Source organism: Cicer arietinum, chromosome 5 (assembly GCF_000331145.2).
Source record: "Cicer arietinum cultivar CDC Frontier isolate Library 1 chromosome 5, Cicar.CDCFrontier_v2.0, whole genome shotgun sequence".
NCBI classification, from domain to species: Eukaryota; Viridiplantae; Streptophyta; class Magnoliopsida; order Fabales; family Fabaceae; genus Cicer; species Cicer arietinum.
This window is the reverse complement of record NC_021164.2, coordinates 22,787,275-22,798,772: the sequence shown is the minus strand read 5'-3', so window position 1 is coordinate 22,798,772 and position 11,498 is coordinate 22,787,275. Positions and strand designations below refer to the sequence as shown.

The following is an 11,498-nucleotide window of genomic DNA, read 5'->3' as shown; positions in this document are numbered from 1 at the left end:
TGTCAATCGATTGCCCAATCGATTGAATCAAGCCAGAGTTCAAAACTTCACTAAAAACCTTCAGGAAATCGATTTGGAAATCGATTGGTATTAAGTCAGGGGCTCCGTTATCCTGTCAATCGATTGCCAAATCGATTGATTTAGCTCAGGATTCTGTTTTCATTAAAAACCTTTATCCCAATCGATTTCCCAGTCGATTGGCTCAGGGAAAATCCTCAGTTTGAGTTAGATGATTGATTACTCACCAACTTATTCATGCCTTGAGTTGTTATGTGTTAAATAGGAGTTTGAGAACCTTATTTCACTTTCATTGTTAATTGGCAAAACATTGTATGAACTTTTCGCATATTGAAAGCCCTGTTAAGGTGCATGCTTAGTTGAAAAGTTATTTTGAGCATTTAAAAACTTATTTGCTATGTGTTAACTGTTATTTTCTTGGTTGGTGACCCTTTACAATTATTGTGGAAATCTGGGCTTTGCCCTCAGATGAGAGTCAGGACGGTCCTACCGGTTCGTACCCTACGGACGGGAATGGAGATGGGAACGCGTGATTGCAGTTACATTAGGATCTCTTAATGACTTATTTAATTAATGTTGTTTGAAAGTCGTTTCGGTAAATGAGTATTAAGAATGGGGAATCTCTTAATATGACTGTTTGCTTAACGTTTTGTTTTGAAAATCATTAAGTTAAATCGGTATTGAGAACGGGGAATCTCTTAATGACTTATTTAATTAATGTTGTTTGAAAGTCGTTTCGGTAAATGAGTATTAAGAATGGGGAATCTCTTAATATGACTGTTTGCTTAACGTTTTGTTTTGAAAATCATTAAGTTAAATCGGTATTGAGAACGGGGAATCTCTTAATGACTTATTTAATTAATGTTGTTTGAAAGTCGTTTCGGTAAATGAGTATTAAGAATGGGGAATCTCTTAATATGACTGTTTGCTTAACGTTTTGTTTTGAAAATCATTAAGTTAAATCGGTATTAAGAACGGGGAATCTCTTAATGACTTATTTAATTAATGTTGTTTGAAAGTCGTTTCGGTAAATGAGTATTAAGAATGGGGAATCTCTTAATATGACTGTTTGCTTAACGTTTTGTTTTGAAAATCATTAAGTTAAATCGGTATTAAGAACGGGGAATCTCTTAATGACTTATTTAATTAATGTTGTTTGAAAGTCGTTTCGGTAAATGAGTATTAAGAATGGGGAATCTCTTAATATGACTGTTTGCTTAACGTTTTGTTTTGAAAATCATTAAGTTAAATCGGTATTGAGAACGGGGAATCTCTTAATGACTTATTTAATTAATGTTGTTTGAAAGTCGTTTCGGTAAATGAGTATTAAGAATGGGGAATCTCTTAATATGACTGTTTGCTTAACGTTTTGTTTTGAAAATCATTAAGTTAAATCGGTATTGAGAACGGGGAATCTCTTAATGACTTATTTAATTAATGTTGTTTGAAAGTCGTTTCGGTAAATGAGTATTAAGAATGGGGAATCTCTTAATATGACTGTTTGCTTAACGTTTTGTTTTGAAAATCATTAAGTTAAATCGGTATTGAGAACGGGGAATCTCTTAATGACTTATTTAATTAATGTTGTTTGAAAGTCGTTTCGGTAAATGAGTATTAAGAATGGGGAATCTCTTAATATGACTGTTTGCTTAACGTTTTGTTTTGAAAATCATTAAGTTAAATCGGTATTAAGAACGGGGAATCTCTTAATGACTTATTTAATTAATGTTGTTTGAAAGTCGTTTCGGTAAATGAGTATTAAGAATGGGGAATCTCTTAATATGACTGTTTGCTTAACGTTTTGTTTTGAAAATCATTAAGTTAAATCGGTATTAAGAACGGGGAATCTCTTAATGACTTATTTAATTAATGTTGTTTGAAAGTCGTTTCGGTAAATGAGTATTAAGAATGGGGAATCTCTTAATATGACTGTTTGCTTAACGTTTTGTTTTGAAAATCATTAAGTTAAATCGGTATTGAGAACGGGGAATCTCTTAATGACTTATTTAATTAATGTTGTTTGAAAGTCGTTTCGGTAAATGAGTATTAAGAATGGGGAATCTCTTAATATGACTGTTTGCTTAACGTTTTGTTTTGAAAATCATTAAGTTAAATCGGTATTGAGAACGGGGAATCTCTTAATGACTTATTTAATTAATGTTGTTTGAAAGTCGTTTCGGTAAATGAGTATTAAGAATGGGGAATCTCTTAATATGACTGTTTGCTTAACGTTTTGTTTTGAAAATCATTAAGTTAAATCGGTATTGAGAACGGGGAATCTCTTAATGACTTATTTAATTAATGTTGTTTGAAAGTCGTTTCGGTAAATGAGTATTAAGAATGGGGAATCTCTTAATATGACTGTTTGCTTAACGTTTTGTTTTGAAAATCATTAAGTTAAATCGGTATTAAGAACGGGGAATCTCTTAATGACTTATTTAATTAATGTTGTTTGAAAGTCGTTTCGGTAAATGAGTATTAAGAATGGGGAATCTCTTAATATGACTGTTTGCTTAACGTTTTGTTTTGAAAATCATTAAGTTAAATCGGTATTAAGAACGGGGAATCTCTTAATGACTTATTTAATTAATGTTGTTTGAAAGTCGTTTCGGTAAATGAGTATTAAGAATGGGGAATCTCTTAATATGACTGTTTGCTTAACGTTTTGTTTTGAAAATCATTAAGTTAAATCGGTATTGAGAACGGGGAATCTCTTAATGACTTATTTAATTAATGTTGTTTGAAAGTCGTTTCGGTAAATGAGTATTAAGAATGGGGAATCTCTTAATATGACTGTTTGCTTAACGTTTTGTTTTGAAAATCATTAAGTTAAATCGGTATTGAGAACGGGGAATCTCTTAATGACTTATTTAATTAATGTTGTTTGAAAGTCGTTTCGGTAAATGAGTATTAAGAATGGGGAATCTCTTAATATGACTGTTTGCTTAACGTTTTGTTTTGAAAATCATTAAGTTAAATCGGTATTGAGAACGGGGAATCTCTTAATGACTTATTTAATTAATGTTGTTTGAAAGTCGTTTCGGTAAATGAGTATTAAGAATGGGGAATCTCTTAATATGACTGTTTGCTTAACGTTTTGTTTTGAAAATCATTAAGTTAAATCGGTATTAAGAACGGGGAATCTCTTAATGACTTATTTAATTAATGTTGTTTGAAAGTCGTTTCGGTAAATGAGTATTAAGAATGGGGAATCTCTTAATATGACTGTTTGCTTAACGTTTTGTTTTGAAAATCATTAAGTTAAATCGGTATTGAGAACGGGGAATCTCTTAATGACTTATTTAATTAATGTTGTTTGAAAGTCGTTTCGGTAAATGAGTATTAAGAATGGGGAATCTCTTAATATGACTGTTTGCTTAACGTTTTGTTTTGAAAATCATTAAGTTAAATCGGTATTGAGAACGGGGAATCTCTTAATGACTTATTTAATTAATGTTGTTTGAAAGTCGTTTCGGTAAATGAGTATTAAGAATGGGGAATCTCTTAATATGACTGTTTGCTTAACGTTTTGTTTTGAAAATCATTAAGTTAAATCGGTATTAAGAACGGGGAATCTCTTAATGACTTATTTAATTAATGTTGTTTGAAAGTCGTTTCGGTAAATGAGTATTAAGAATGGGGAATCTCTTAATATGACTGTTTGCTTAACGTTTTGTTTTGAAAATCATTAAGTTAAATCGGTATTAAGAACGGGGAATCTCTTAATGACTTATTTAATTAATGTTGTTTGAAAGTCGTTTCGGTAAATGAGTATTAAGAATGGGGAATCTCTTAATATGACTGTTTGCTTAACGTTTTGTTTTGAAAATCATTAAGTTAAATCGGTATTAAGAACGGGGAATCTCTTAATGACTTATTTAATTAATGTTGTTTGAAAGTCGTTTAAGTTAAATGGGTATTAAAAATGGGGAATCTTTTAATACCTCGGTTTACTTAATGTGTATTTGAGGAAAATGTTTAAGTTAACTGGGCGTTGAGAATGGGGAATCTCTTAATGTCTCGGTTACTTAACTATCGTTTTTGAAAATCGTTTCGGTAAATGAGTATTAAGAATGGGGAATCTCTTAATATGACTGTTTGCTTAACGTTTTGTTTTGAAAATCATTAAGTTAAATCGGTATTAAGAACGGGGAATCTCTTAATGACTTATTTAATTAATGTTGTTTGAAAGTCGTTTAAGTTAAATGGGTATTAAAAATGGGGAATCTTTTAATACCTCGGTTTACTTAATGTGTATTTGAGGAAAATGTTTAAGTTAACTGGGCGTTGAGAATGGGGAATCTCTTAATGTCTCGGTTACTTAACTATCGTTTTTGAAAATCGTTTCGGTAAATGAGTATTAAGAATGGGGAATCTCTTAATATGACTGTTTGCTTAACGTTTTGTTTTGAAAATCATTAAGTTAAATCGGTATTAAGAACGGGGAATCTCTTAATGACTTATTTAATTAATGTTGTTTGAAGGTCGTTTAAGTTAAATGGGTATTAAAAATGGGGAATCTTTTAATATCTGCATTTGCTTAACGATTGTTGTGAATGGAGTCTGTGTATGCTCATGCATTTCATTTGGTAAATTGTGTCGACCCGTGATAGGTGACACCTTGGTAAACTGTACGGACCCGTGATAGGTTGTACGTTTGCGATTTATATTTTAGTAAATCGTGTTGACCCGTGATAGGTGACACCTCGGTAAACTGTACTGACCCGTGATAGGTGGTACGTTTACGATTTACGTTTTTGGTGAATTGTGCTGACCCGTGATAGGTGGCACCTCGGTAAACAGTACTGGTCTGTGATAGGCGGTACGTTTACGATTCCCGCTTTTTCTTTTAGTAAATCGTGTTGACCCGTGATAGGTGACACCATGGTAACTGTACTGACCCGTGATAGGTGGTACATTTACGATTTACATTTTTGGTGGATTGTGCTGACCCGTGATAGGTGGCACCTCGGTAAACAGTACTGGTCTGTGATAGGCGGTACGTTTACGATTCCCGCTTTTTCTTTTAGTAAATCGTGTTGACCCGTGATAGGTGACACCATGGTAACTGTACTGACCCGTGATAGGTGGTACATTTACGATTCCCGCTTTTTCTTTTAGTAAATCGTGTTGACCCGTGATAGGTGACACCATGGTAACTGTACTGACCCGTGATAGGTGGTACATTTACGATTCCCGCTTTTTCTTTTAGTAAATCGTGTTGACCCGTGATAGGTGACACCTCGGTAAACTGTACTGACCCGTGATAGGTGGTACGTTTATGATTTACGCATTTTAGTAAATCGTGCTGACCCGTGATAGGTGGCACCTCGGTAATTGGTACTTTGGCCTGCGATAGGCGGTACAATTATGATTTACGGCCCTTCGAGGAGGGTTTTGGTTTGGAATTCCGAGTCCATGCATTTTGGCATATACGCATTGCATTAGGGTGCTTGGCACGCGAGTCGTGGTTGATTTGAGTTTTATGATTAAGTGATTTGAATTTGAGTCGTTGTGGTAATTGCGTTGAAAATGCTAAGTGTTATGTGTTGATTGTTGTGTGTAAGTATGATGGTTATCGAGATCCCAATTGCCGTGGTAATCGTGTAGGAATTGCTAAGTGTTAGGTTGTGAACTTGATTAGGAATGACTTGAGTTAATGCATGAATTTTTGGAAAAACGATCAGGGAAATCGATTTCCCAATCGATTGGATGAGTTGCAGGAAGTTCACTATTTTAACCTAATCGATTTGCCAATCGATTGTATAAATATATCTTTCAAAATCTTTTAAGAAATCGATTTGGAAATCGATTGGCAGAGAGGCAGGAACTCAGCAAAACTGCCAAAATCGATTTGGAAATCGATTTGGCAACCCAGGGACTCATCAGAACTGACAAAATCGACTTAGAAATCGATTTGGTCATGCAAAAACTCAGCAGAACTGACCAAATCGATTTGGCAATCGATTGGCTCAGCAAAAGTCCTTATTTTGAGTTAGATAATCGATTTCTCAATTGATTTATCAATGCTTTGGTCAGTTATGTATTACTTGATGGTTTGAGAACTTCATTTTGAGTTCATTGTTAATTGGCAAGCATTATATGAACTTTTAGCATATGGAAAATCCTTTTAAGGTGCATGCTTAGTTGAAAGGTTATTTTGAGCATTTAAAATCTTAATTGCTATGTGGTAATTGTTATTTTTTTTGGTTGGTGACCCTTTACAATTATTGTGGAAATCTGGGCTTTGCCCTCAGATGAGAGTCAGGACGGTCCTACCGGTTCGTACCCTACGGACGGGAATGGAGATGGGAACGCGTGATTGCAGTTACATTAGGAGGATCTCACGGGGCGCGTGGAGATACTCAGGGTGTATAGCTTTTTGGTAGGATGATCAGATTAGGATGATGTATAGGAACTAGGTGTCCTTCTTTTTGGATTGGAGTATTTTTACTTTGGGAAAACTGTATTTATACTAATATTGTCAGTTTGACTTCTTATCCGAATGAGTTCCATGTACCATTTGATGTTGTGTAAATGTTTTGGATTTATAATTGGAGAAACTTTTCCGCTGCTTGTAAATTATAATGACTCAATTATTTATCCAAAGGCATTTCCTGATTTAATTCTTTGTTCGTTTTTAATTACTTTTAAAAAAAAAATATACCATCGCTTTGAAAAACGGGGTGTTACAAAAATAATGGTGGTATAATTAGTCACCTTTATAAAAAATTTATGATTCCGGTGGTTCCTGGGCAAGATCATAATTAAAAACTATATTTTCCTTCAAATAGTTAATAGATTGATTCATTTACCATGGCACATCCATGCGGATGTTAAAGTTTATCACTTTTTTATACTCTTTTTTTCTTTTGTTTTGTATTTTGGACTTCTCCACAACACACTTAAGATTGGTTCTATCTTTGGAAAACACTTCAAAGTCAATAGAAATATAGAACAACTATACAAGGTATAGACCACTTTTACTTTCATAATGTTACCGATGGACTAGAAAATGAATACCAATAATTAAATATTCTTCCCTCTATTTGCCATCATTGGATTGGTTTCGGACTCCTTAAACAAGTAGTGTGGAGTTCGATTTCGGACAATTGTGTATAGAGAATATTCAATTGGGAGGTGAGAACTGATCTTGTATGTACAACAACTTCACGATGGAGATTAATGATGATCAACACTCTAAATTATTAAGGACACTTTTCCTAGCTAAGACCTAAAGGGTTAGGACAAAAAATATTAAATGTGTCTACAATTTATATTAAGTTTAAATATAACTTTGATTCCTTTATTTGATCTTATTCACTATTTTAGGGTTTAGGGTTTAGGGTTAAATATAACTTTCAATTTTTAAAATGAAGCACTTTTCCCACCTTTACTATGCATTATAACTATTAAGACTGTAAAGTTGATAATAATTTTGTAGTATCAATTGAAGTAGGTTATACCTTTGTCGAATTAAAGATTAATCCAAAAAATTCTATTTTGATAAACATTTTTCAGCATTTATATTCTAATAAAAATATCACGAATAATATTAAATGAAAATTAAGGCTGTATTATTAGTCATCTAATTTTGTTTCGCATATGTGTGCTCACTAGAGCCGTCAAAAAAGCCCCCAACTACAAGACCCCTTTATTTTTTTTGTTTTATTATTAGGCCCCCTATCAAAATAATCTTTTAAGGGCCCCTTAATTTCGGCCTATTATTTCATGGGGCTTAAGGGAGGGGGCTCTAGGGGCCCTAGGCCCCAATATTTTGTTAATTTTAAGATTTTTTTCTTGAAAAAAAATTTATTCAAAAAAAAATGAATATCTTTTTATCGAAAAAAAATTTAGACATTTTTTATCGAAACAAAAAATTGGACATTTTTTATCGAAAAAAAATCGGAAATTTTTTATCGAAAAAAAATCAGAAATTTTTTATCGAGAAAAGTCAGAAATTTTTTATCGGAAATTTTTATCGAAAAAAATCGAACATTTTTTATCGAAAAAAAATCGGAAAATTTTATAGAAAAAAATAAAAAAAAATTATCGGTGAAAAAATTGAAAAACTTTATTTCTCATAAAAGAAAATCGATTCTTTTTTTAAAAAAGTGGGCCTATGGGCCTCCTAAGCCCACAAATTTTTAGGGGACTTTTAATTTAGGGAGCCTTGTTTTTGGGGGCCTTTTAAATTATTAATTTTTTTGACCCCTTCAAAATGTGGGTTGGGGTCAATAATTAGGGGGTTTGTCAAATTGACAGCTCTAGTACTCACCAAGTAAAGATCATAAAAACTAAGTTTTGCCTTAAAAATATTTGTACTATACTATATTTTGTACTGTACTATATTTTGGACTTGACTATAAATATTTATGCCATGTTCCCCACCATTTCATGCACACTTTATTTTCTTTCTTGTAAACTACGAATACTTTCCACAAATCTGCATTAATCAAGCAAAATCAAATCATCAATGGGTTGGTTGCTTCTTCATTTAAATATCTTATTCTTCAATTTTTCATTATCTTCTTCCTTTTTAGGCCATCATGAAGAAAGTTATGCTTTGCTCGAGTTCAAGTCATCATTCACTATAGGTATGGATTCATATGGTTATTGTGGGGATGAACCTTTTCTAAAAACAAACATGAAAAAATGGTACAGATTGTTGCTCATGGAATGGTGTCAGGTGTGACACCATCTCTAGTCATGTGATTGGCCTCAACCTTGGAAGTGCTTCAAGGTATAATCCATCCTAACAACACCATTTTTCGTTTTGCTCACCTCCAAACACTAAATATTTCTCACAATAATTTCTCAAACTCCTATTTTTATTCTAAGTTTGGTGGATTTATGAGTCTCGCACATCTCGACTTGTCTTACAGTTACTTTCGAGGTGAAGTTCTACTTCAAATCGCTCACTTTTCCAAATTAACATCACTTCATCTCATACTGAATTTAGAATTAGTTTGGAAAAAAACCACCTTGAAGAGGCTTGTGCAAAATGCAACAAATTTAAGGGAGCTTATTTTGGATTACACAAACATGTCTTCAATAAGACTAAACTCCATAGATTTGATCTTGGATCAATCTTCCTCTTTGGTTACTCTTAATCTTGGATCAACAAGATTAAGAGGAAATTTCGAAAACAAAATTCTTTGTTTACTAGGTATTCAGGAGTTAGATATGTCAGATAATGAAATTATATGCCAACTTTCAGAATTGAGTTGCAACACTTCTCTTAGAGTTTTGGATCTCTCAAGTTATCAACTCCAAGGGACAATTCCTCCATATTTCTCTAACCTTACACATCTTACTTCTCTAATTCTCTATGGCAATCACCTTAACGGTTCAATCTCATCCTCACTTTTAACCCTTCTGTATCTAACTATTTTGCATATCTTTGAAAATGAATTTAGTGGTCAAATCTCAAATGTATTTCCCTTGTCAAACAAATTTAAAGAATTACTTTTGAGTGATAACAATATTGGAGGTGAGCTTCCAACGTCACTTTCAAACCTTCAACATCTGATTTGCTTGGATTTTTCACATAATTCATTTAGTGGACAAATTTCATCTTCATTATTTAACTTGACTCAACTTGTTCATTTAGAATGTACTTCTAATAAATTAGAGGGTCCCCTACCCAACAAAATTACAGGGTTCCAAAAACTAACTTGTTTGAGTTTAGATAACAACTTGATAAATGGAACAATTCCTTTGTAGTGTTTAGCTTTGCCTTCTTTGGTATATTTAGATCTATCAAGTAATCGACTAACAAATGCATATCAGTGCAATCTCATCACATTCCTTAGAGGTGATAGATCTATCGGACAACAGACTATAAGGCAACATTCCAGAATCGATCTTACCTTACAAACCTAACTGGACTATATCGATCATCAAACAACTTTAGTGGTCTTGTCAATTTTCAACACTTTTCAAACTTCAAAATCTGGAAGCTCTTGACGTTTCATATAATAGCCAATTGTCATTAAACTTTGAGTCTGATACCAATTACAATTTCTCTAAACTATATGAACTGGATTTGTCTTCTATGAGCTTGACTCTATATCGAAAATTATTATTAGGAAAATACGATAGATTGGATTATCTGGATCTATCTAATAACAAACTTAATGGAATAGTGCCCAACTAGTTGCTTGAAACATCAGCAGATTTGAATCTCTATCAAAACTTGTTCACGTCAATAGACCTCTCTATGTCAACACAGTTTCATTTCCTTGATCTTAGTTTCAACTTACTGGATAGTGACCTCTCTTCTTTGCCAATTTGCAATATGGGCTCACTTCATTTTCTCAACTTCGCAAACAACAAATTGACAGGAATTATTCCACAATGTCTTGCTAATACATCATCCCTTATAGTTTTGGATCTACAAGTGAACAAGTAACTTTTCAAAGAGCAGTGACCTTCGAATTCTGAATCTCAATGATAACAAATTAGAAGGCCATTTGCCTAAATCTTTGTCCAACTGCGAACACCCGGAAGTTTTAAACATTGGTAACAACAAAATACAAGACAATTTTCTTGACTAGCTTCACACTCTTCCATATTTGACAGTGTTGATTTTGAGAGACAATAAGTTTCATGGTTCAATTGCTAATCTAAGCATCAAACATCCATTTCCAAGTTTAGTCATTTTTGATACCTCAGGTAATAATTTTACTGTTATGCTACCAAAATAATTTTACAAAAATTTTGAAGCCATGAAGAATATTGTTATTCAAGTGGGAGAGTACTATAGAACTATTCCATACATGGAAATAGTAGATATGGAAAAACAAATCTATTATGATTCTGTCTCTGTGGCAACAAAAGGGAACCAAATGACATTGGTGAAAGTTCCAATAAACTTTGTAAGCATTGATTTGTCAAGAAACAAATTGGAAGGAGAGATTCCAAATGTAATTGGAGAGCTTCATGAACTCAAAGGGCTTAACCTTTACTATAACAGACTCACTGGTCCTATTCCTCAATCCATAGCAAACTTGACAAACTTGGAATCGTTGGATCTTTCTTCAAATTGGAACTTTCATTAAGCATTTTGAATAACTATGTGACCTAAGTCAATGAATAAGGTTGGTCGTTGGTTGTTATGGGGTGGTTGGATTCAATGTGGGGTTTGATTTTTTTCTGAATCCCTTAGCTCATATGATTGTAATTGATTTTTATTTTTTGTTTTATATCTAATTTTCGTGATTTTTTATGTCAAACTTTTTTTACCTTCATTCATGTATTATTGGTTTTCTGGGATTGGTTTTTCATATTTGTTGTGCTCAATTCTAAATTCTTCATGGATTTATAAAAACATGATTTGATTCAGTTTTAAAATATGACTGAATATTAGTTTTTCGAATTTTGTTAAGTCTTTTGAGTGTTAGTTTATCCTCTTTTAAAATGTAGATGATGTTTGTAGAATTACATGTCACACTTGAAATAGAGCCTAAATAATAAGT

At 32.8% G+C, this 11,498-nt stretch overlaps 1 pseudogene; it reads left to right on the top strand.

Moving 5' to 3' along the window:
- The window catches only part of LOC101506831 (receptor-like protein 54), a 26,504-nt pseudogene extending 15,249 nt beyond the window's left edge, over positions 1–11,255 (top strand).
- The last annotated feature ends 243 nt before the right edge of the window (positions 11,256–11,498 follow it).